The sequence below is a fragment of the Lynx canadensis genome, chromosome F1 (assembly GCF_007474595.2).
Source record: "Lynx canadensis isolate LIC74 chromosome F1, mLynCan4.pri.v2, whole genome shotgun sequence".
In the NCBI taxonomy this organism is placed as follows: Eukaryota; Metazoa; Chordata; class Mammalia; order Carnivora; family Felidae; genus Lynx; species Lynx canadensis.
In genome coordinates, this window is record NC_044319.2 from 64,327,499 (window position 1) to 64,333,604 (window position 6,106).

A 6,106-nucleotide genomic window follows, 5' to 3' on the forward strand; every position below is an offset into this window, starting at 1 on the left:
GAAGGAAGGCAAAAGGAGGAGAAGAAATTGAGGGGCGCGGAGAGAAGAGGGGCACAGAGGGGTCCGGCGGCAAGGACGGGAAGGGCCAGGGGAGTGAGGAGAGAGGACGAGGTGCAAACCCGCCAGAAGAGAGCAGAGGCCAGAGGCGGGGGCACCGGGGAGGGAGCGGCTGAGCAGGTGACAGGCCAGGCGGGTCAGCAGGGCCGGGGACAAGGGTGGGGGCAGCCCCCTGCCTCAGTGAGGAGGTGCAGGTGCCGAGGGCGCCGAGCAGGTGGGTCAGGGTGAGGAGGGACCCCCCCGCCCCACTGCCCAGGCCCTGTTGGCACCACGGCAACGCCCGGCTCTGTGGTCACAAAGGCCTCACCGCAGTTCCGTCCCAGATCTCAGAAGTCCTGTCTCTGGGCTCGAGGGTGACGGGAGCAGGTTCTGAGTTTCCGCCACAGTGAGAGTTTCAGTGTGAGGGCAAGACTGGGCCCGGGGCCCCCGCTGGGTCCCTGGGGCGCCCGGGGCTCCCAGGGGCCCTCGGCAGCTGACAGAAAAACAAAGCAGGCATTGTGTGTGAGCATGCGCTTACTGAGACCCCCTTCTCCACCACCCTCGACCTTGAGCTTTTGGGAAGTCGTAGCAGAAGAGGTCAGATCTTGGGCCTTTGAATCTGTCCTGGGGTGGAACTCTGGCTCCTCTGCTTACCAGCTGTGTGGCTTTGGGCAAGTTACCTAACCCCTCTGTGCCTCTCTTTCCTCGTCCGTAAGGGGGATATCATCTAACTAAGGCGGCAAAAGTAAGGATTCAAGTGAGGTGCTCTGTGTAGAGCACTCTGTCTGACATGTAGTATGTGCTCAAGAAATAGCTCGAGTGAACTACTGTTTGTTTTATTTGCGGCTTAATTAAAAATGCACAAATAGGGCCCCCCCCGGGTGGCTCCGTCGGTGGAGACTCCCAACTTTGGCTCAGGTCAGGATCTCCCGGCTTGTGGGTTCGAGCCCCGCGTCGGGCTCTGTGCTGACAGCTCGGAGCCTGGAGCCTGCTTTAGATCCTGCGTCTCCCTCTCTCTCTGCCCTCTCCCTACTCGTACTCTGTCTCTCACAAAAATAAACATTCAAGGGGCGCCTGGGTGGCGCAGTCGGTTAAGCGTCCGACTTCAGCCAGGTCACGATCTCGCGGTCCGGGAGTTCGAGCCCCGCGTCGGGCTCTGGGCTGATGGCTCGGAGCCTGGAGCCTGTTTCCGATTCTGTGTCTCCCTCTCTCTCTGCCCCTCCCCCGTTCATGCTCTGTCTCTCTCTGTCCCAAAAATAAATAAACGTTGAAAAAAAAAATTAAAAAAAAAAAAAAAAACAAAAAAAAAACTACAGGTCCGCCCCTTGTCCTGCCTCCAAACTTAGATCCCCCGCTGGTGGTGTTACTGTTGTTGACAGTGTGTGTGCAATCCTTCCAGTCTTTTTTTCTGTTTATACAAATAGAATCTCGAAGGAAATGTATTCTTAATTTTTATAGAGTCCTCCAAGTCCCCTGTGGTTGCCAATCTGTTGTGCAATTGAACTCAGTCTTCAATGGTGGTGGTGCATTCCATGTTCCGTATTGACCGCGGTCTATCCGATCACTCCCACTACTCGTGCATTTATAGGATAATTTCCTTTTCTTTTTCATCATTGGAAACATGGCTGAAGTGGTATCCTTATATATAGTTACCTTTAGGCCCCCAAGTTTCAATTTCTGTAGCATCGAAGTTTGTTGCTGAGTCATAGGATTGGATCCTCTCATCTAAGATCTTAGCAGAATCTGCCAGATTGCTCTTGAAAAGGGCTCTTCCTCTCTCTATGTCCCAGCAATGACGGGCAGGTGTGGGATTATACTGGGTGACTTTGATCCTCTTCTGTCACCATTATAATTGGTGAGATTTGGTATCTTGTAGTTTAATTTGCATTGCGTTATTGTGAGCATTTTTTTCATGCGGTAATTGGCTTTCTGGATTTCATGTTCTTTTGTTGTTTTTTTTTTTTTTAATAATCCTACTCTTTTTTTTCATTTTTTTTTTTAGGTTTATTTTTGACAGAGACAGAGTGTGAGCATGAGCTGGGGAGGGGCAGAGAGAGAGGGGGACACAGGATCCGAAGCAGGTTCCAGGCTCCAGGCTCCAAGCTGTCAGCACAGAGCCTGACGTGGGGCTCGAACTCATGAACCGTGAGATCATGACCTGGGCCGAAGTCGGACGCCCAACCCACTGAGCCACCCAGGCGCCCCTGGATTTCATGTTTCTTTTTGTGAATTGTTCTTGACGTCCCCTGCTTTGCCACTCTCTCCTTTTTCTTATGGATTTGTAGGAGCCCTTTGGAATACTCGTTACAAACGGTCTTGCCCGGTCTTTGTGTGTAATGTAGCTCGTAAGACCCTTGACAGCAAGGATCGAATTGAAGTTAAAATTGCCAAGTTCACCCGTGCGCCATCCACGTGGGCACCGCCCTCAGCCCAGCCTTGCACGTGGGAGGGTGCCCCCCAAAGCAACTTGATTGACACGTAATCAATCGAAATTATTTTTGGAAACCCCGTCCTGTTCCACAGATCTTGGCTCAAAAGTCTGCCTCTTTAGAGAGGCCTTCTGGCTGTCAGATCCAAAATAGCTGGCCACCACACGTGCAGCCCACAGTCCGTCCCTGTGGTCCGCACCGCCCTTTCCACCCTCTGAAATCATCCTGCCCACTTACGCGTTGACTTGCTAATTGTCTGTTTCTCCGTGACCGTGACCGTGACCGGGGGGGGGTACCTTTCCCGCCTTCTTCCCGGCTGCATACCCAGTTCCCAGAATAGCGCAGAGAGGCTGGTCCACAAATAGTTCCCAAAATATGGCGAACGAATGATGAACTTTCAGGTTTGAGCTCGACGTGACAAGGTTTTGATAATGGTCACTTTGGTCTGCTAGGGTCACCGCGGCTGTCAGCTTCTTGGCTTCATAATTACTTATAAAAAAAACTCTGACGTTCTCGCCTGACCACGTTTGCAGCCGAATGTCACGACCGACATGCCGTGTTTTGTAAAAATACAGACAGGATTTTGATATTGGGTTGAGCCTTGGTAGCAACTTCTGTTTCTCTTTCCTGCATTCTGGCTCCCAGACAGCAGCCATGCTTAACAAGCCCTGTGTTCATGCCTTTGTTACTCTAATCGCGCTTTTAAAGTTTCTTTAATAAGTGCCATATGTCACACATGTGGAATCTTTTTTTTTTTTAACATTTATTTATTTTTGAGAGACAGGGAAAGACTGAGTGTGATCAGGGGAGGGGCAGAGAGAGAGAGAGAGAGACACACACACACACAGAATCCGAAAAAGGCTCCGGGCTCTGAGCTGTCCGCACAGAGCCCGACGCGGGGCTCGAACCCACGGACCGCGAGATCATGACCTGAGCCCAAGTTGAAGACTTTTAACCAACTGAGCCACCCAGGCGCCCCACACACGTGGGATCTTGAGTGTAATTGGTTTTGATTCTTTTGCGTACGGAAGCTGTTTGTACTATATTTTCTATCTCACTAATTTTAGGGATACACGGGATTTTTTTTTTTTTTAAATTGGTATCTCGTACCCTGTAAGTTTGAACTCATTGCTTCTAGCATTTTTGTGATTTTTTTTTTGCTCCTGTTGTTTTGTGTTGAAATAAGTTTTTATTTCTTCTGGTTGGTCTCTATATTTAGATCACTTAAATATAAACTCCTAATTCAGGATTTCAAATGTTGCTATTGCTTTTGGTATAGTTGCTATGATTATAGTTTTCCAGACTTTTACTACATCACTTCCTGTCTTCTCGGAGGATGATTAGTCATCCTATATGCTTTTCGTTCCAACACTTTAATCCAGAATAGATGCTGAATCTTACTGATAACTTTCTCAACATTTTTTTTAATGTTTATTTATTTTTGAGAGAGACAGAGACAGAATGCGAGTGGGTTAAGGGAGGAGAGAGAGGGAGACAGAGAATCGGAAGCAGGGTCCAGGCTCTAAGCATAGAGCCCGAGGCGGGGCTCGAACTCACGAACCGCGAGATTATGACCCGAGCCCAAGTTGGACGCTTAACCGACTGAGCCACCCAGGCGCCCCCTCAACATTTTTTGAGCTGATTATCTAATCATTTTGTCTAGGGCATGTTAGCTCTTGGTTTAACATATAATGTGCTGTAGTTGCATTCTGTGATTTGCTGGGAGTCATCAAAGATATGTTTTATTAAATTGTATCAAAACTGTATTTGTCTCACAAAATAGGCTGGGCAATGCCCATTTCCCCCCCTATATTCTAGTACAGTGGAAATAATCTAAAGATGCTCTTTGAAGGAATTTGGAAAACAATTCTCCACTGAATTCACACTGGAGCTGAGGATGTTTTTGAAAGACTCATTTTGTGTCAGATGTCTTCCTTTGATATCGATCAACTCAGTTTTTCCTATCTTTTTGCTGCCTTCTTAGCATGATGAATATTTAGCTTGTCGTCTGTCTCTGCTGGGTGAGTCATCACATTTCCTATTCTGTGGATAAAAAGGAAATGCCGTGGAAAGCATTTCTGCCTGGATCGGAGGTTGGCCTTAACCTCCAGCCCTAACTACCTCCAGTGCTAAGATTCTCTCACCTTGGACTAAATCCTCCAGTGGATGGTTCAGTCTCGGCATCTTTCTTCTTAACCCCCTCCGGCATCTTTAAGACCGAGTCCTCTCCCTCTGCCTGGCTCTCTCTAGTCACATGTGTCTGCCCAGCCCCTACCGCACCAACGTTCCTGTCGCGCGAATCCCTGACTCCCTCCGAAGCCTCCACGGTTCCCTAAACCACCGGGCTGGCCAGGCGCCCTCTGGGCTAGAGAGAGTGTGGTGTGGCGGCTAAGAGGGCCGGCCCTGGGGGCCACGCTGGTGGAGAGTCAGATCCTGATTCGGATACGCACCATCCTGGAGACTCTGAAGACGTAATTTGACCTTTCCAACCCTTCTAATTTTCTCATCTGTAAATTAAAGATCACAGTAGCGTGCATCTCACCGTATCCTGAGGGTCCTTTCAGTCACCTGGCCAATCTGTTTTCATTGCCCAATATGTTGCAGGCATGGTTTTAGCTGCTAAACATAAAGGCGGTGGACAGAAGAGAAAATATCCCCGAGTGCATGCCGGAGTCGGTCGAGCAAACCAAATATTATGTATGTTTCAATTGTGGGCATACATTTCTATATATCGCCTCCCTAAACTTGAGGTAGCAAGCATGTATGAATAAAGCAAAGAGAATGGGGAAAGGGCTCCCGGGAGCGTAATTTTATTGGGGTGCTCCGTGCGGGCCTTTCCAAGGAGGGAACGTTTGGGGAGCCGTCTGAACGAGGTGAGGAAGCCAGGCATGTGAATGACGGGAAGCGTGTTCCCGGCAGCGGAACTATCAAGAGGGAAGGCCCGGAGGTAGAGTTACACGAGACTGTGCAAACAAAGGTCTGACACGGTCAGGGCACGGAGTGAGCTGCGGGTAATACTCCCGCTAAGGTCACCGTCACCGTCACCACGCCCGTGGAGCTGAAGGTGGTGGGCCCGGACTTCTGACTCCCGTTCCCAGATCCTGGCATGGGTCGTCAGTGCTGGTGTCTTCTCCTGTCCCATTCCCGGGGACCCCGGGGAGCAATGCCCAGCACCCAACGGCCGCTGCACCTGCAGCACACAGACGTCCCTCCCCGCTGCCCGTCACGCCCCGCCCACGAAGGCTTCCAGAGTCGGCTACTTAGGTCAGTTTCAAGGGCTGCAGCCACTTTTCCCTCCGTCCCCTAAACAGCACCCAGACCGGGGCTCTGCCTATGGTATAGGCTGTTCATTGGTTTTGACCATCCCCTTCCCCCACCCCTCAGACTGACGGCGGCCTGATTTCGGTCTGGAACAGAGAAAGCAGAAGTGGCCTTGAGGATCTGGGCCCCCATAGACTCGTAGGTCCTTCCCTGTTCTGGACAAACCTTTGTGGCCCTCGGGGTATGTTCGGCCACGAGGAAGGAGGCCTCCACTGGCTTTTCTTCCAGGTCATTTCGCAGCCTGGCTTCTTCCCCTCTGGCCCTCTCCGCTGACATCGCCTGCCCCCAGACCGTTTCCTTCCTCTCCCCATCTCCTTCCC